The following is a 21,288-nucleotide window of genomic DNA, read 5'->3' on the forward strand; positions in this document are numbered from 1 at the left end:
CCACAACACTACCCTCCTCCTCCTCCTCCTCCTCCCCCACAACACTACCCTCTTCTTCCTCCCCCACAACACTACCCTCCTCCTCCTCCTCCTCCACAACACTACCCTCCTCCTCCTCCTCCTCCACAACACTACCTTCCTCTTCCTCCTCCACAACACTACCCTCCTCTTCTTCCTCCACAGTTCTACCCTCCTCTTTCTCCTCCACAACACTTCCCTCCTTATCTTTCTCCAGAACACTACCCTCCTCTTCCTCCTCCACAACACTACCCTCCTCTTCCTCCTCCACAGCGCTACCCTCCTCTTCCTCCTCCACAACACTTCCCTCCTCTTTCTCCAGAACACTACCCTCCCCTTCCTCCTCCACAACACTACCCTCCTCTTCCTCCTTCACAACACTACCCTCCTCTTCCTCCTCCACAACACTGCCCTCCTCTTTCTCCACAACACTACCCTCCTCTTCCTCCGCCACAACACTACCCTCCTCCTACTCTTCCACAACACTACCCTCCTCTTCCTCCTCCACAGCACTACCCTCCTCTTCCTCCTCCACAAAACTACCCTCCTCTTCTTCCTCCACAACACTACCCTCCTCTTCCTCCTCCAGAACACTACCCTCCTCTTCCTCCTCCACAACACTACCTTTCTCCTTCTCCTCCACAACACTTCCCTCCTCCTCCTCCTCCAAAACACTACCCTCCTCCTCCTCCTCAACAACACTACCTTCCTCTTCCTCCTCCACAACACTACTCTCCTCTTCCTCCTCCACAACACTACCGTCCTCTTCTTCCGCCACAACACTACCCTCCTCTTACTCTTCCACAACACTACACTCCTCTTCCTCCTCCACAGCACTACCCTCTTCTTCCTCCTCCTCAAAACTACCCTCCTTTTCCTTCTCCACAACACTACCCTCCTCTTCCAACTCCACAACACTACGCTCCTCTTCCTCCTCCACAGCACTACCCTCCTCTTCCTCCTCCACAAAACTACCCTCCTCCTATTCCTCCACAACACTACCCTACTCTTACTCCTCCACAACACTACCCTACTCTTCCTCCTCTACATTACTACCCTCCTCTTCCTCCTCTACAACACTACCCTCCTCTTCCACCTCCACAACACTACCCTCCTCCTCCTCCTCCACAACACTACCCACCTCTTCCTCCTCCACAACACTACCCTCCTCTTCGTCCTCCTCCACACAACCCTCCTCCTCCTCCTCCTCCACAACACTACCCTCCTCTTCCACCTCCACAACACTACCATCCTTCTCCTACTCCAAAACACTTTCCTCCTCTTCTTCCCCCACAACACAACCCTCCTCTTCCTCCTCCACAACACTACCCACCTCTTCCTCCTCCACAACACTACCCTCCTCTTCGTCCTCCTCCACACAACCCTCCTCCTCCTCCTCCAAAACACTACCCTCCTCTTCCTCCTCCACAACACTACCCTACTCTTTCTCCTCTACAACACTACCCTCTGCTTCCTAATTTACAACACTACTCTCCTCTTCCTCCTCTACAGCACTACTCTCCTCTTCCTCCTCTACATTACTACCCTCCTCTTCCTCCTCTACAACACTACTCTCCTCTTCCTCCTCCACAACACTACCCCTCCTCCCCCTCCTCCTCCACAACACTCCCCTCCTCTTCCTCCTCCACAACTCTACCCTTCTCTTCCTCCTCCACAGCCCTAACCTCCTCTTCCTCCTCCACAGCACTACCCTACTCTTCCTCCCTCCACAGCACTACCCTCCTCTTCCTCCTCCACAGCACTACCAACCTCATTCTCCTCCACAACACTACCCTCCTCCTCCTCCTCCTCCTCCCCCACAACACTACCCTCTTCTTCCTCCCCCATAACACTACCCTCCACCTCCTCCTCCTCCACAACACTACCCTCCTCCTCCTCCTCCACAACACTACCTTCCTCTTCCTCCTCCACAACACTACCCTCCTCTTCCTCCTCCACAGTACTACCCTCCTCTTCCTCCTCCACAACACTTCCCTCCTTATCTTTCTCCAGAACACTACCCTCCTCTACCTCCTCCACAACACTACCCTCCTCTTCCTCCTCCACAGCGCTACCCTCCTCTTCCTCCTCCACAACACTACCCTCCTCTTCCTCCTCCACAACACTACCCTCCTCTTCCTCCTCCACAACACTACCCTCCTCTTCCTCCTCCACAACACTACCCTACTCTTCCTCCTACACAACACTACCCTACTCTTCCTCCTTTGCAACACTACTCTCCTCTTCCTCCTCTACAACACTACCTTCCTCTTCCTCCTCCACAACACTACCCTCCTCTTCCTCCTCCACAGCGCTACCCTCCTCCTCCTCCTCCTCCTCCACAACACTACCCTCCTCCTCCTCCTCCACAACACTACCTTCCTCTTCCTCCTCCACAACACTACCCTCCTCTTCCTCCTCCACAACACTACCCTCCTCTTCCTTCTCCACAGCACTACCCTCCACTTCCTCCTTCACAAAACTACCCTCCTCTTCCTCCTCCACAAAACTACCCTCCTCTTCCTCCTCCACAAAACTACCCCCCTCTTCCTCCTCCACAACACTACCCTCCTCTTCCTCCTCCACAAAACTACCCTCCTCCTCTTCCTCCACAACACTACCCTACTCTTCCTCCTACACAACACTACCCTACTCTTCCTCCTCTACAACACTACCCTACTATTCCTCCTTTGCAACACTACTCTCCTCTTCCTCCTCTACAACACTACTCTCCTTTTCCTCCTCTACATTACTACCCTCCTCTTCCTCCTCTGCAACACTACCCTCCTCTTCCTCCTCCACAACACAACCCTCCTCTTCCTCCTCCACAACATCATCCTCCTCTTCCTCCTCTTCAACAAAATCCTCCTCTTCCTCCACCACAACACTTCCCTCCTGTTCCTCCTCCTCCTCCACAACACTTTCCTCCTCCTCTTTCTCCACAACACTACCCTCCTCTTCTTCCTCCACAACACTACCCTCCTCTTCCTCCTCCAGAACACTACCCTCCTCTTCCTCCTCCACAACACTACCTTTCTCCTTCTCCTCCACAACACTTCCCTCCTCCTCCTCCTCCAAAACACTATCCTCCTCCTCCTCCTCAACAACACTACCTTCCTCTTCCTCCTCCACAACACTACCCTCCTCTTCCTCCTCCACAACACTACCGTCCTCTTCCTCCGCCACAACACTACCCTCCTCTTACTCTTCCACAACACTACCCTCCTCTTCCTCCTCCACAGCACTACCCTCTTCTTCCTCCTCCTCAAAACTACCCTCCTTTTCCTTCTCCACAACACTACCCTCCTCTTCCAACTCCACAACACTACGCTCTTCTTCCTCCTCCACAGCACTACCCTCCTCTTCCTCCTCCACAAAACTACCCTCCTCCTATTCCTCAGCTACACTACCTTACTCTTACTCCTCCACAACACTACCCTACTCTTCCTCTTCTACAACACTACCCTCCTCTTCCTCCTTTACAACACTACTCTCCTAATTCTCCTCTACAACACTACTCTCCTCATCCTCCTCTACATTACTACCCTCATCTTCCTCCTCTACAACACTACCCTCCTCTTCCACCTCCACAACACTACCCTCCTCCTCCTCCTCCACAACACTACCCACCTCTTCCTCCTCCACAACACTACCCTCCTCTTCGTCCTCCTCCACACAACCCTCCTCCTCCTCCTCCTCCACAACACTACCCTCCTCTTCCACCTCCACAACACTACCATCCTTCTCCTACTCCAAAACACTTTCCTCCTCTTCTTCCCCCACAACACAACCCTCCTCTTCCTCCTCTACAACACTACTCTCCTCTTCCTCCTCCACAACACTACCCCTCCTCCTCCTCCTCCTCCACAACACTCCCCTCCTCTTCCTCCTCCACAACTCTACCCTTCTCTTCCTCCTCCACAGCCCTAACCTCCTCTTCCTCCTCCACAGCACTACCCTACTCTTCCTCCCTCCACAGCACTACCCTCCTCTTCCTCCTCCACAGCACTACCAACCTCTTTGTCCTCCACAACACTACCCTCCTCCTCCTCCTCCTCCTCCCCCACAACACTACCCTCTTCTTCCTCCCCCACAACACTACCCTCCTCCTCCTCCTCCTCCACAACACTACCCTCCTCCTCCTATACCCTACTATTCCTCCTTTGCAACACTACTCTCCTCTTCCTCCTCTACAACACTACTCTCCTCTTCCTCCTCTACATTACTACCCTCCTCTTCCTCCTCCACAACACTACCCTCCTCTTCCTCCTCTTCAACACAATCCTCCTCTTCCTCCACCACAACACTTCCCTCCTGTTCCTCCTCCTCCTCCACAACATTTCCCTCCTCCTCTTTCTCCACAACACTACCCTCCTCTTCTTCTCCACAACACTACCCTCCTCTTCCTCCTCCAGAACACTACCCTTCTCTTCCTCCTCCACAACACTACCTTTCTCCTTCTCCTCCACAACACTTCCCTCCTCCTCCTCCTCCAAAACACTACCCTCCTCCTCCTCCTCAACAACACTACCTTCCTCTTCCTCCTCCACAACACTACCCTCCTCTTCCTCCTCCACAACACTACCGTCCTCTTCCTCCGTTACAACACTACCCTCCTCTTACTCTTCCACAACACTACCCTCCTCTTCCTCCTCCACAGCACTACCCTCTTCTTCCTCCTCCTCAAAACTACCCTCCTTTTCCTTCTCCACAACACTACCCTCCTCTTCCTCCTCCACAACACTACCCTACTCTTCCACCTCCACAACACTACCCTCCTCTTCCTCCTCCACAGCACTTCCCTCCTCTTCCTCCTCCACAACACTACTCTCCTCTTCCTCCTCCACAACACTACCCTCCTCTTCCTCCTCCACAACACTACCCTCCTCTTCCTCCTCCACAGCACAACCCTCCTCTTCCTCCTTCACAAAACTACCCTCCTCTTCCTCCTCCACAAAACTACCCTCCTCTTCCTCCTCCACAAAACTACCCTCCTCTTCCTCCTCCACAACACTACCCTCCTCTTCCTCCTCCACAACTCTACCATTCTTTTCCTCCTCCACAGCCCTAACCTCCTCTTCCTCCTCCACAGCACTACCCTACTCTTCCTCCCTCCACAGCACTACCCTCCTCTTCCTCCTCCACAGCACTACCCACCTCTTTCTCCTCCACAACACTACCCTCCTCCTCCTCCTCCTCCTCCCCCACAACACTACCCTCTTCTTCCTCCCCCACAACACTACCCTCCTCCTCCTCCTCCTCCACAACACTACCCTCCTCCTCCTCCTCCACAACACTACCTTCCTCTTCCTCCTCCACAACACTACCCTCCTCTTCTTCCTCCACAGTACTACCCTCCTCTTCCTCCTCCACAACACTTCCCTCCTTATCTTTCTCCAGAACACTACCCTCCTCTTCCTCCTCCACAACACTACCCTCCTCTTCCTCCTCCACAGCACTACCCTCCTCTTCCTCCTCCACAAAACTACCCTCCTCTTCTTCCTCCACAACACTACCCTCCTCTTCCTCCTCCAGAACACTACCCTCCTCTTCCTCCTCCACAACACTTCCCTCCTCTTTCTCCAGAACACTACCCTCCTCTTCCTCCTCCACAACACTACCCTCCTCTTCCTCCTTCACAACACTACCCTCCTCTTCCTCCTCCACAACACTGCCCTCCTCTTTCTCCAGAACACTACCCTCCTCTTCCTCCTCCACAACACTACCCTCCTCTTCCTCCTCCACAACACTACCCTCCTCTTCCACCTCAAAAACACTTCCCTCCTCCTCTTTCTCCACAACACTACCCTCCTCTTCCTCCGCCACAACACTAACCTCCTCTTACTCTTCCACAACACTACCCTCCTCTTCCTCCTCCACAGCACTACCCTCCTCTTCCTCCTCCACAAAACTACCCTCCTCTTCTTCCTCCACAACACTACCCTCCTCTTCCTCCTCCAGAACACTACCCTCCTCTTCCTCCTCCACAACACTACCTTTCTCCTTCTCCTCCACAACACTTCCCTCCTCCTCCTCCTCCAAAACACTACCCTCCTCCTCCTCCTCAACAACACTACCTTCCTCTTCCTCCTCCACAACACTACCCTCCTCTTCCTACTCCACAACACTACCGTCCTCTTCCTCCGCCACAACACTACCCTCCTCTTACTCTTCCACAACACTACCCTCCTCTTCCTCCTCCACAGCACTACCCTCTTCTTCCTCCTCCTCAAAACTACCCTCCTTTTCCTTCTCCACAACACTACGCACCTCTTCCAACTCCACAACACTACGCTCCTCTTCCTCCTCCACAGCACTACCCTCCTCTTCCTCCTCCACAAAACTACCCTCCTCCTATTCCTCAGCAACACTACCTTACTCTTACTCCTCCACAACACTACCCTACTCTTCCTCTTCTACAACACTACCCTCCTCTTCCTCCTTTACAACACTACTCTCCTAATCCTCCTCTACAACACTACTCTCCTCATCCTCCTCTACATTACTACCCTCCTCTTCCTCCTCTACAACACTACCCTCCTCCTCCACCTCCACAACACTACCCTCCTCCTCCTCCTCCACAACACTACGCACCTCTTCCAACTCCACAACACTACGCTCCTCTTCCTCCTCCACAGCACTACCCTCCTCTTCCACCTCCACAACACTACCCTCCTCCTCCTCCTCCTCCACAACACTACCCACCTCTTCCTCCTCCACAACACTACCCTCCTCTTCGTCCTCCTCCACACAACCCTCCTCCTCCTCCTCCACAACACTACCCTCCTCTTCCACCTCCACAACACTACCATCCTTCTCCTACTCCAAAACACTTTCCTCCTCTTCTTCCCCCACAACACAACCCGCCTCTTCCTCCTCCACAACACTACCCACCTCTTCCTCCTCCACAACACTACCCTCCTCTTCGTCCTCCTCCACACAACCCTCCTCCTCCTCCTCCTCCACAACACTACCCTCCTCTTCCTCCTCCACAACACTACGCTACTCTTTCTCCTCTACAACACTACCATCTGCTTCCTAATTTACAACACTACTCTCCTCTTCCTCCTCTACAACACTACTCTCCTCTTCCTCCTCTACATTACTACCCTCCTCTTCCTCCTCTACAACACTACTCTCCTCTTCCTCCTCCACAACACTACCCCTCCTCCTCCTCCTCTTCCACAACACTCCCCTCCTCTTCCTCCTCCACAACTCTACCCTTCTCTTCCTCCTCCACAGCCCTAACCTCCTCTTCCTCCTCCACAGCACTACCCTACTCTTCCTCCCTCCACAGCACTACCCTCCTCTTCCTCCTCCACAGCACTACCAACCTCTTTCTCCTCCACAACACTACCCTCCTCCTCCTCCTCCTCCTCCTCCTCCACAACACTACCCTCTTCTTCCTCCCCCACAACACTACCCTCCTCCTCCTCCTCCTCCACAACACTACCCTCCTCCTCCTCCTCCACAACACTACCTTCCTCTTCCTCCTCCACAACACTACCCTCCTCTTCCTCCTCCACAGTACTACCCTCCTCTTTCTCCTCCACAACACTTCCCTCCTTATCTTTCTCCAGAACACTACCCTCCTCTTCCTCCTCCACAACACTACCCTCCTCTTACTCCTCCACAGCGCTACCCTCCTCTTCCTCCTCCACAACACTACCCTCCTCTTCCTCCTCCACAACACTACCCTCCTCTTCCTCCTCCACAACACTACCCTCCTCTTCCTCCTCCACAGCACTACCCTCCACTTCGTCCTTCACAAAACTACCCTCCTCTTCCTCCTCCACAAAACTACCCTCCTCTTCCTCCTCCACAAAACTACCCTCCTCTTCCTCCTCCACAACACTACCCTCCTCTTCCTCCTCCACAGCACTACCCTCCTCTTCCTCCTCAACAAAACTACCCTCCTCCTCTTCCTCCACAACACTACCCTACTCTTCCTCCTACACAACACTACCCTACTCTTCCTCCTCTACAACACTACCCTACTATTCCTCCTTTGCAACACTACTCTCCTCTTCCTCCTCTGCAACACTACTCTCCTCTTCCTCCTCTACATTACTACCCTCCTCTTCCTCCTCCACAACACTACCCTCCTCTTCCTCCTCCACAACACAACCCTCCTCTTCCTCCTCCACAACATCATCCTCCTCTTCCTCCTCTTCAACACAATCCTCCTCTTCCTCCACCACAACACTACCCTCCTATTCCTCCTCCTCCTCCTCCACAACACTTCCCTCCTCCTCTTTCTCCACAACACTACCCTCCTCTTCCTCCTCCACAACACTACCCTCCTCTTCCTCCTCCACAACACTTCCCTCCTCTTCCACCTCAAAAACACTTCCCTCCTCATCTTTCTCCACAACACTACCCTCCTCTTCCTCCGCCACAACACTACCCTCCTCTTACTCTTCCACAACACTACCCTCCTATTCCTCCTCCACAGCACTACCCTCCTCTTCCTCCTCCACAAAACTACCCTCCTCTTCTTCCTCCACAACACTACCCTCCTCTTCCTCCTCCAGAACACTACCCTCCTCTTCCTCCTCCACAACACTACCTTTCTCCTTCTCCTCCACAACACTTCCCTCCTCCTCCTCCTCCAAAACACTACCCTCCTCCTCCTCCTCAACAACACTACCTTCCTCTTCCTCCTCCACAACACTACCCTCCTCTTCCTCCTCGACAACACTACCGTCCTCTTCCTCCGCCACAACACTACCCTCCTCTTACTCTTCCACAACACTACCCTCCTCTTCCTCCTCCACAGCACTACCCTCTTCTTCCTCCTCCTCAAAACTACCCTCCTTTTCCTTCTCCACAACACTACCCTCCTCTTCCAACTCCACAACACTACGATCCTCTTCCTCCTCCACAGCACTACCCTCCTCTTCCTCCTCCACAAAACTACCCTCCTCCTATTCCTCCACAACACTACCCTACTCTTACTCCTCCACAACACTACCCTACTCTTCCTCTTCTACAACACTACCCTCCTCTTCCTCCTTTACAACACTACTCTCCTAATCCTCCTCTACAACACTACTCTCCTCATCCTCCTCTACATTACTACCCTCCTCTTCCTCCTCTACAACACTACCCTCCTCTTCCACCTCCACAACACTACCCTCCTCCTCCTCCTCCACAACACTACCCACCTCTTCCTCCTCCACAACACTACCCTCCTCTTCTTCCTCCTCCACACAACCCTCCTCCTCCTCCACCACAACACTACCCTCCTCTTCCACCTCCACAACACTACGATCCTTCTCCTACTCCAAAACACTTTCCTCCTCTTCTTCCCCCACAACACAACCCTCCTCTTCCTCCTCTACTACACTACCCACCTCTTCCTCCTCCACAACACTACCCTCCTCTTCGTCCTCCTCCACACAACCCTCCTCCTCCTCCTCCACAAAACTACCCTCCTCTTCCTCCTCCACAACACTACCCTACTCTTTCTCCTCTACAACACTACCCTCTGCTTCCTAATTTACAACACTACTCTCCTCTTCCTCCTCTACAACACTACTCTCCTCTTCCTCCTCTACATTACTACCCTCCTCTTCCTCCTCTACAACACTACTCTCCTCTTCCTCCTCCACAACACTACCCCTCCTCCTCCTCCTCCCCCACAACACTACCCTCTTCTTCCTCCCCCACAACACTACCCTCCTCCTCCTCCTCCTCCACAACACTACCCTCCTCCTCCTCCTCCACAACACTACCTTCCTCTTCCTCCTCCACAACACTACCCTCCTCTTCCTCCTCCACAGTACTACCCTCCTCTTCCTCCTCCACAACACTTCCCTCCTCTTCCTCCTCCACAACACTACCCTCCTCTTCCTCCTCCACAACACTACCCTCCTCTTCCTCCTCCACAGCACTACCCTCCACTTCCTCCTTCACAAAACTACCCTCCTCTTCCTCCTTCACAAAACTACCCTCCTCTTCCTCCTCCACAAAACTACCCTCCTCTTCCTCCTCCACAAAACTACCCTCCTTTTCCTCCTCCACAGCACTACCCTCCTCTTCCTCCTCAACAAAACTACCCTCCTCCTCTTCCTCCACAACACTACCCTACTCTTCCTCCTACACAACACTACCCTACTCTTCTTCCTCTACAACACTACCCTACTATTCCTCCTTTGCAACACTACTCTCCTCTTCCTCCTCTACAACACTACTCTCCTCTTCCTCCTCTACATTACTACCCTCCTCTTCCTCCTCCACAACACTACCCTCCTCTTCCTCCTATTATAGACTGTGGGTTGGTTGGTGTTGTCGTCGTCGATCCTTCTCTATGGACAACCCAACCCACAACTCGGCAGAGTGCTTATACTAGGAGATCACCCTTGGCGCTTCTGGCTCTTGGAGAGGGGCTCAGCGTCACACGTTTAGGGGATGCGGCTCCAACACTTAGCCTCGTTGTCACGTGCACACACCCACTCGAGCCGCTGTGACTCCCCACTCTCCCCTTATGAGATATGATCTCCTCAATCCCCTATGACTTACTAGTATTACCTCTTACCCTGTCCACAGCAGTGGTTCTTGGTTCTTTCTCTCTCTCTCTCCTTCTTTACTACCTCCTGGGAAGCCTCACTAGGACAAGGGCAAACACCAGCAAATTATGACACATTTACTGAACAAAGCACATACACGATACATACACACATATAATAATAATGAATCCTATACTCTATAATATCACAATCAGGTTGCACTCCAACACCATCAGAACTCTATTATCAGCTTATCAAGTGGTATCCTATCTCCTGGTTCACCACCTGATACTATTAACCTCCTCAAGTTGGTCAAGCCTACACACTGTTGCACCATCAGCAAGATAACATATATATATAGAAAACCAGCATTTGAATGCAATAACATATACCAGTATAAATATTCATTGATACTTCAATATAAAAACTCCTTGACATAAGAATGCCAACAGTCACTCCTCTCACTGCGTCTTGCACGCTACTGACAACCAAACACTATCAACTCCCTATAAGTAATCCACCAGAACTTCCCCTTCCACCTCTGGAAGTTCACAACCCTAATATCCTTAGGTTCTTCCGGGCTTCACTACCAGGATCCTCTGCAGCTCCTCCAGGCTGCTATCATGAAGTTTCCTTGAGTACCTACGGTGCTTCACCCTTCTGCTAGGTTCTTCCACAGCTCTCTTGGCTGCTACACCACCTCTACAGAAGCACGTGACACTCCTCTTCACTGCTGCCTCTCCTCACAGCTCGAGGTCCTCTGCTCCACTACCTTGGAGTCTCATCAGCTACATCATCTGCTGGCTTCGAAGTTCTCAGCAACTTCTTCCCCAAAAGACAAACCTGCAACCCATCGACACTCCAATAAAATGTTCCCCTTTAACACATAACAAAAAATATTCACACAATATGTTTGCCTCAAACCTCTATCTGTTCTCTACATACAGTGAGAGTGGACTCCCCCGTTTTGGGCGGGTCCATACTCCACCTCGCCTGGTGGCGGTCCTCACTCGCTGGGAGGGTCTTCCTCCATCCGGAGCCAGGCTCCCTCAGTCGTCCGCCAGCGCTCAGAGGGAACGGACGTCGCTCCGTGTTCCTCCCTCTCCACTCTCTTATTTCAGGCTTTCTGCCTTATTAAAATATGTCTAACTTATAAATAAACATTGCTACTGTCGCTGGGCACACGACCAAACTACAAGCGATCACTATGAACTGGCGTATATCGTGCTTACCACAGATTAACTGATCGAGGGCGCTTTTCCTCTGACGGCGTCTGGTCAGGGCGCTCCACACAGCCCACAATAATGCCTCCGGGCGGCTTAATATTCACTAATTATCGTCCACGACTTGAGACCACACGTCCCCAGCTCGATTCCACAGCTGGCACGTCTGCACACTTCTCTTCTCTTAGAGATATATCACTAGGGGTTCCCTTCTGACGGGAGCTCAACGGAGCGCGGCTTCCCCCTGCGATGTCTGGCACTCAAGTGAGGTCAAGGTCCTCCAGAAGCGAGCCTCAAGCCTCCAGCAAAATGTCCACATCTCCTAGCCCGTCATTTATCTATTTTCTTCTGCATTGCCCATAATCTCAAACTGTTACACATATCCAACCAACTATTTTACATATGCGTTATCACCTCAATACTTGCTAGACCTTCTAGTTAGGTCAGGCTTGCTGAATAACTCTCAAGAAGGGAGACTCGTTTCTCCTGCAGGCTGAGATCATAACACTCCCCTCCCCTTATTTTTGAGAGTTATTCTAGTGGCTAGGCTCGGGATAATACATCCGCCACCACACTGTCTCGTTCTTCAACCGATTGGTTCGAACGGTTGATCTGCTTACGTACTCCCTTAGGAGTCTACAATTAGTTCGTTGCTCCTTGCAACATCTGGCTCACAACTCGCCAGAAACATGATCTTCTCATAAACGATCTGACTTATCTGGCACCTGTTGGCTAGGCTGTCCTCCTTGGACGCCTGCACTCCATCGTTCCACTCTACTTATTGTCTCCACCCTCCGTTTCCTCGTCTTCTCTTCACGTCCAGAGTCAGACATCTACTGTCTGTACCTCCTCTGTCGTCTTCACTCTTCCATCTACTGCCATTATACTTTCGTCTCCTGTCATCATACTTCACTCCATCGTCTTCACCGACGCTCCTCCCTTTCGTCTCCTCATATATCCGAGACCTCATCCTGTTTGACCTCCATCGAGTCCTCGGCTTTCTTCTATTCCTCCATGCTTGCATCATCATCCTCTTCCCACACTTCTCACCTCTATACAACTCCATTTCTTCTCCTTCAACTCTTCTTCTTTCCCTAAAAGTTTCTCCGAGCGCTGTGCTACATCCAACAGCACTCGACCGTACATGTCGCTTTACCTCTCCTTGTGTGCTCGTAAGCATCTCTCCACACATACTGTCTCTTCTCATTTCACCTTCTCGGTTACTACTCTTCTTCACTATCTTTTCTTCAGGTTTTCTGTGAAACACGTCAACTCCTGACACCTCAAACAACTTAACTCTACTATCCAGATGCCTCTGTGCTCGTGGACAACTTGACGTTCTACTTCCGTCCTCAGTCTGTCCACATCTTTCCTCATTCCCACTCAGCACAGTTGCATTCGCCTTCCGACTCTTAATTTCAGCAGTCCGGGCTCTACTCAGGTCCGCTCTCTTCACCTGATTCTTCTTCGGCTGGGCCATCTTCACTTTTGACCTCACCGAGACTTCATTTTCCTGGGCTGGACCTTCATCAAACAGCCATGATATATCTACATCGATATCTTCCACCGGTTTAATCGACACTGTCTCACCTTCTCCAGTGTCTTCCTCGTCGGCCACCTCTGTCTTCATCACTACCGAGACAGGGTACTCAATGGCTTGGCGGTCTCCTGACGCATCTCCTCGGATGTCAGTCAGGTTCACACTCTCAGGTGTCCCACCCGTGCAGTGGCCTTCTGGGCACTCCTCTGGCACAGTCTCCGCTATGACTCTTGGCAACACCTTTGTCCCACACAAGTCATTCCCCAGGATCACTTGGACTCCTGGAATAGGTATGTCGGGGCACACTCCCAACATCACCTCTGCCGACACATATTCCGACCTTAGCTGGACAGTACAAACGGGCATGTCACTCTCAGACAATAACCCATATACTTTCATCTTCCCACTGCCAGCTAACCGTCGACCATTCCCAATCAGGCTTCTCGTAATCAAGCTCTGATTAGCTCCGGTATCTCTTAAGATACCAACTTCTACCTCAGGTTGGCCTCCTATTCTGATCCAACCTTTGCTCATGAACGGCCTATACCTCTCGTTCACTAAGTTCGCTCTCTGTGGTTTGTCTTGGAACACATTAGTATATTTACCTCGGGGGTCACACATGGCCAGGGTCACAACTCTCTTGCCCTGCCGACAATCTCGCATCACGTGACCCAATCCGTTACATTGGTAACATCTCATCTGTGAAAAGTCTCTTCTATATGTACCAGAGTAGCTCTGACTCTGCCCACTCACATGAGAGTTCCTCGGGCCAGACGTACTACTCGTACTCTGTGGAGCTTTACTGGACTCTTGATTTCCCGGATAACGATCAGTTTCTCGTTTTGCTCCTCCATCCTCACTTTCAGATGAAGTGCGCGACCTACTCTTCTGAGTTTTAGGGTACTTACTTTTATCTGCCCATTTATCAAAATTTTTCTCACCCCAGACTCTTCTGGGTCTCTCATAATTTCTTCCTCCCCATACTCCATTGGATCTGCCATTGCTGCGTCTCGCCTCGCTTCTCACTCTGTTCTCCCTTAAGCTCTTGTATGCTTCAGTAATCATATCTGCCCTATCTGCGGCATCTTTCACCTCCTTTATCCCTGCTTCTTGGATCTTGAACCTTGTTTCGGGATGCATCATCTCCAAGAACTTCTCCATGACCATCAGTTGCTTCAGGTCAGCATAAGATCCAACTCCAGCAGCCTCAATCCACTTCTGGAATCGTCTTTCCAGATCTCTTGCTGTCTCAGCAAACGTACATGCTCCAACTTTGATCATTTCTCTGAAGCGCTTTCTATAAGCTTCTGGGGTTAACTGAAACGAGCGCAATATGCTGCTCTTTACAGTGGCATAATCCTGGCACTCTTCCAGTGACAATTGGGTGTATGCCTCCCTGGCTGCACCGGTCAATCTTAACTGGACCAGCTGGGCCCATTCCTCCTGTGGCCACTCCTTGATGCTGGCTACTTTTTCAAAGTGCTCGAAAAAGCTCTCTGCCTCTTCGGGAACAAACAAGGGAATGTCCTTCTCCCTAACCCTAACATCTGGTGGGTGTGATACCTGGGTGGTGCTCTCTGGCAACCCATGTTCAATCCTTTGCTCAGCCAAGGTTCTGTTCGCTTCTATCTGCATTTGTTTTGTTCTCTCTTTTTCTTTTTCGACCTCTAGTCTTGCTTTCTCTTTTTCTTTCTCTTGTTCCAACTCCAGTTCCCTTACTCTGGTTTTCTCTTTTTCTACTTCCAGTCTGGTTTTCTCTTTTTCTACTTCCAGCCTGGTTTTCTCTTTTTCCTTCTCGGCTTCATTTTTCATCTGGAGTTCTAACTTCATCTTTTCCAGCTGGAACTGTCTCTCCTTGTCCTCACGCTGCATCTGGAGCTCTAACTGGAATCTCTCCAAGCTCCTATTCCGGCTACTCCTACTACTGCGGCTACTCTTGCTGCTCCTACTCGATCCCTGGGATCTCACTTCATCCTGCCCATCATCCTCCTTTCCACTTTCAGCTCCTTTTTGGGCTCCTTGCTCTGCCGCTTCACTTTTGGCTCTCAACTGCCTCAGGATCTCATCCTTCATCCCAGCTACTTTAGATGCTTTCAACCTGATGCCACATTTTTCTGCTATTTGTTTCAATTGATCCCTCGTGCAACCTTCCAAGTCCTCAGGCTTGCCCGACTCCACAAACGCTTGCACCTTATCCATCTTTGTCCTGTGAGTCTTCCCAAGAGAGAGAATATACACCTGCGGTCACACAGTTTATTTCAGCAAGGGTGTACAAATCCACTCTTGGACAGGGTGTGGGTGTGTCAGTTCACTCTCCCGGACACAGGCCCCCATTTTATTATAGACTGTGGGTTGGTTGGTGTTGTCGTCGTCGATCCTTCTCTATGGACAACCCAACCCACAACTCGGCAGAGTGCTTATACTAGGAGATCACCCTTGGCGCTTCTGGCTCTTGGAGAGGGGCTCAGCGTCACACGTTTAGGGGATGCGGCTCCAACACTTAGCCTCGTTGTCACGTGCACACACCCACTCGAGCCGCTGTGACTCCCCACTCTCCCCTTATGAGATATGATCTCCTCAATCCCCTATGACTTACTAGTATTACCTCTTACCCTGTCCACAGCAGTGGTTCTTGGTTCTTTCTCTCTCTCTCTCCTTCTTTACTACCTCCTGGGAAGCCTCACTAGGACAAGGGCAAACACCAGCAAATTATGACACATTTACTGAACAAAGCACATACACGATACATACACACATATAATAATAATGAATCCTATACTCTATAATATCACAATCAGGTTGCACTCCAACACCATCAGAACTCTATTATCAGCTTATCAAGTGGTATCCTATCTCCTGGTTCACCACCTGATACTATTAACCTCCTCAAGTTGGTCAAGCCTACACACTGTTGCACCATCAGCAAGATAACATATATATATAGAAAACCAGCATTTGAATGCAATAACATATACCAGTATAAATATTCATTGATACTTCAATATAAAAACTCCTTGACATAAGAATGCCAACAGTCACTCCTCTCACTGCGTCTTGCACGCTACTGACAACCAAACACTATCAACTCCCTATAAGTAATCCACCAGAACTTCCCCTTCCACCTCTGGAAGTTCACAACCCTAATATCCTTAGGTTCTTCCGGGCTTCACTACCAGGATCCTCTGCAGCTCCTCCAGGCTGCTATCATGAAGTTTCCTTGAGTACCTACGGTGCTTCACCCTTCTGCTAGGTTCTTCCACAGCTCTCTTGGCTGCTACACCACCTCTACAGAAGCACGTGACACTCCTCTTCACTGCTGCCTCTCCTCACAGCTCGAGGTCCTCTGCTCCACTACCTTGGAGTCTCATCAGCTACATCATCTGCTGGCTTCGAAGTTCTCAGCAACTTCTTCCCCAAAAGACAAACCTGCAACCCATCGACACTCCAATAAAATGTTCCCCTTTAACACATAACAAAAAATATTCACACAATATGTTTGCCTCAAACCTCTATCTGTTCTCTACATACAGTGAGAGTGGACTCCCCCGTTTTGGGCGGGTCCATACTCCACCTCGCCTGGTGGCGGTCCTCACTCGCTGGGAGGGTCTTCCTCCATCCGGAGCCAGGCTCCCTCAGTCGTCCGCCAGCGCTCAGAGGGAACGGACGTCGCTCCGTGTTCCTCCCTCTCCACTCTCTTATTTCAGGCTTTCTGCCTTATTAAAATATGTCTAACTTATAAATAAACATTGCTACTGTCGCTGGGCACACGACCAAACTACAAGCGATCACTATGAACTGGCGTATATCGTGCTTACCACAGATTAACTGATCGAGGGCGCTTTTCCTCTGACGGCGTCTGGTCAGGGCGCTCCACACAGCCCACAATAATGCCTCCGGGCGGCTTAATATTCACTAATTATCGTCCACGACTTGAGACCACACGTCCCCAGCTCGATTCCACAGCTGGCACGTCTGCACACTTCTCTTCTCTTAGAGATATATCACTAGGGGTTCCCTTCTGACGGGAGCTCAACGGAGCGCGGCTTCCCCCTGCGATGTCTGGCACTCAAGTGAGGTCAAGGTCCTCCAGAAGCGAGCCTCAAGCCTCCAGCAAAATGTCCACATCTCCTAGCCCGTCATTTATCTATTTTCTTCTGCATTGCCCATAATCTCAAACTGTTACACATATCCAACCAACTATTTTACATATGCGTTATCACCTCAATACTTGCTAGACCTTCTAGTTAGGTCAGGCTTGCTGAATAACTCTCAAGAAGGGAGACTCGTTTCTCCTGCAGGCTGAGATCATAACACTCCTCCACAACACAACCCTCCTCTTCCTCCTCCACAACATCATCCTCCTCTTCCTCCTCTTCAACACAATCTTCCTCTTCCTCCACCACAACACTACCCTCCTGTTCCTCCTCCTCCTCTACAACACTTCCCTCCTCCTCTTTCTCCACAACACTACCCTCCTCTTCTTCCTCCACAACACTACCCTCCTCTTCCTCCTCCAGAACACTACCCTCCTCTTCCTCCTCCACAACACTACCTTTCTCCTTCTCCTCCACAACACTTCCCTCCTCCTCCTCCTCCTCCTCCTCCAAAACACTATCCTCCTCCTCCTCCTCAACAACACTACCTTCCTCTTCCTCCTCCACAACACTACCCTCCTCTTCCTCCTCCACAACACTACCGTCCTCTTCCTCCGCCACAACACTACCCTCCTCTTACTCTTCCACAACACTACCCTCCTCTTCCTCCTCCACAGCACTACCCTCTTCTTCCTACTCCTCAAAACTACCCTCCTTTTCCTTCTCCGCAACACTACCCTCCTCTTCCTCCTCCACAACACTACCCTACTCTTCCACCTCCACAACACTACCCTACTCTTCCTCCTCCCCAGCACTTCCCTCCTCTTCCTCCTCCACAACACTACCCTCCTCTTCCTCCTCCACAACACTACCCTCCTCTTCCTCCTCCACAAAACTACCCTCCTCTTCCTCCTCCACAGCACAACCCTCCTCTTCCTCCTCCACAACACTACCCTCCTCTTCCTCCTCCACAACACTACCGTCCTCTTCCTCCGCCACAACACTACCCTCCTCTTACTCTTCCACAACACTACCCTCCTCTTCCTCCTCCACAGCACTACCCTCTTCTTCCTCCTCCTCAAAACTACCCTCCTTTTCCTTCTCCGCAACACTACCCTCCTCTTCCTCCTCCACAACACTACCCTACTCTTCCACCTCCACAACACTACCCTACTCTTCCTCCTCCACAGCACTTCCCTCCTCTTCCTCCTCCACAACACTACCCTCCTCTTCCTCCTCCACAGCACTACCCTCCTCTTCCTCCTCAACAAAACTACCCTCCTCCTCTTCCTCCACAACACTACCCTACTATTCCTCCTTTGCAACACTACCCTACTCTTCCTCCTCTACAACACTACTCTCCTCTTCCTCCTCTACATTACTACCCTCCTCTTCCTCCTCCACAACACTACCCTCCTCTTCCTCCTCCACAACACAACCCTCCTCTTCCTCCTCCACAACATCATCCTCCTCTTCCTCCTCTTCAACACAATCCTCCTCTTCCTCCACCACAACACTACCCTCCTGTTCCTCCTCCTCCTCCACAACACTTCCCTCCTCCTCTTTCTCCACAACACTACCCTCCTCTTCCTCCTCCACAACACTGCCCTCTTCTTTCTCCAGAACACTACCCTCCTCTTCCTCCTCCACAACACTACCCTCCTCTTCCTCCTCCACAACACTACCCTCCTCTTCCACCTCAAAAAAACCTTCCCTCCTCCTCTTTCTCCACAACACTACCCTCCTCTTCCTCCGCCACAACACTACCCTCCTCTTACTCTTCCTCAACACTACTCTCCTCTTCCTCCTCCACAGCACTACCCTCCTCTTCCTCCTCCACAAAACTACCCTCCTCTTCTTCCTCCACAACACTACCCTCCTCTTCCTCCTCCAGAACACTACCCTCCTCTTCCTCCTCCACAACACTACCTTTCTCCTTCTCCTCCACAACACTTCCCTCCTCCTCCTCCTCCAAAACACTACCCTCCTCCTCCTCCTCAACAACACTACCTTCCTCTTCCTCCTCCACAACACTACCCTCCTCTTCCTCCTCCACAACACTACCGTCCTCTTCCTCCCCCACAACACTACCCTCCTCTTACTCTTCCACAACACTACCCTCCTCTTCCTCCTCCACAGCACTACCCTCTTCTTCCTCCTCCTCAAAACTACCCTCCTTTTCCTTCTCCACAACACTACCCTCCTCTTCCAACTCCACAACACTACGCTCCTCTTCCTCCTCCACAGCACTACCCTCCTCTTCCTCCTCCACAAAACTACCCTCCTCCTATTCCTCCACAACACTTCCCTACTCTTACTCCTCCACAACACTACCCTACTCTTCCTCTTCTACAACACTACCCTCCTCTTCCTCCTTTACAGCACTACTCTCCTAATCCTCCTCTACAACACTACTCTCCTCATCCTCCTCTACATTACTACCCTCCTCTTCCTCCTCTACAACACTACCCTCCTCTTCCACCTCCACAACACTACCCTCCTCCTCCTCCTCCACAACACTACCCACCTCTTCCTCCTCCACAACACTACCCTCCTCTTCGTCCTCCTCCACACAACCCTCCTCCTCCTCCACAACACTACCCTCCTCTTCCACCTCCACAACACTACCATCCTTCTCCTACTCCAAAACACTTTCCTCCTCTTCTTCCCCCACAACACAACCCTCCTCTTCCTCCTCCACAACACTACCCACCTCTTCCTCCTCCACAACACTACCCTCCTCTTCGTCCTCCTCCACACAACCCTCCTCCTCCTCCTCCACAACACTACCCTCCTCTTCCTCCTCCACAACACTACCCTACTCTTTCTCCTCTACAACACTACCCTTTGCTTCCTAATTTACAACACTACTCTCCTCTTCCTCCTCTACAACACTACTCTCCTCTTCCTCCTCTACATTACTACCCTCCTCTTCCTCCTCTACAACACTACTCTCCTCTTCCTCCTCCACAACACTACCCCTCCTCCTCCTCCTCCTCCACAACACTCCCCTCCTCTTCCTCCTCCATAACTCTACCCTTCTCTTCCTCCTCCACAGCCCTAACCTCCTCTTCCTCCTCCACAGCACTACCCTACTCTTCCTCCCTCCACAGCACTACCCTCTTCTTCCTCCTCCACAGCACTACCAACCTCTTCCTCCCCAACAACACTACCCTCCTCCTCCTCCTCCTCCTCCACAACACTACCCTCCTCCTCCTCCTCCACAACACTACCTTCCTCTTCCTCCTCCACAACACTACCCTCCTCTTCCTCCTCCACAGTACTACCCTCCTCTTCCTCCTCCACAACACTTCCCTCCTTATCTTTCTCCAGAACACTACCCTCCTCTTCCTCCTCCACAACACTACCCTCCTCTTCCTCCTCCACAGCGCTACCCTCCTCTTCCTCCTCCACAACACTACTCTCCTCTTCCTCCTCCACAACACTACCCTCCTCTTCCTCCTCCACAACACTACCCTCCTCTTCCTCCTCCACAGCACTACCCTCCACTTCCTCCTTCACAAAACTACCCTCCTCTTCCTCCTTCACAAAACTACCCTCCTCTTCCTCCTCCACAAAACTACCCTCCTCTTCCTCCTCCACAAAACTACCCTCCTCTTCCTCCTCCACAACACTACCCTCCTCTTCCTCCTCCACAGCACTACCCTCCTCTTCCTCCTCAACAAAACTACCCTCCTCCTCTTCCTCCACAACACTACCCTACTCTTCCTCCTACACAACACTACCCTACTCTTCCTCCTCTACAACACTACCCTACTATTCCTCCTTTGCAACACTACTCTCCTCTTCCTCCTCTACAACACTACTCTCCTCTTCCTCCTCTACATTACTACCCTCCTCTTCCTCCTCCACAATATCATCCTCCTCTTCCTCCTCTTCAA

At 51.5% G+C, this 21,288-nt stretch overlaps 1 long non-coding RNA gene across 1 annotated transcript; it reads right to left on the reverse strand.

The window, feature by feature from the left end:
• Positions 1-10,652: 10,652 nt before the first annotated feature.
• LOC138362748 (uncharacterized) lies at positions 10,653-12,018 on the reverse strand. Its single transcript, XR_011227920.1, has 2 exons — positions 11,762-12,018; positions 10,653-11,372 (listed from the first exon to the last, which is right to left on the reverse strand). It is a non-coding gene; the product is annotated as an uncharacterized lncRNA (long non-coding RNA).
• Between the last annotated feature and the right edge of the window lie 9,270 nt (positions 12,019-21,288).

This window comes from Procambarus clarkii, chromosome 9, assembly GCF_040958095.1.
Source record: "Procambarus clarkii isolate CNS0578487 chromosome 9, FALCON_Pclarkii_2.0, whole genome shotgun sequence".
Classification (NCBI taxonomy): Eukaryota; Metazoa; Arthropoda; class Malacostraca; order Decapoda; family Cambaridae; genus Procambarus; species Procambarus clarkii.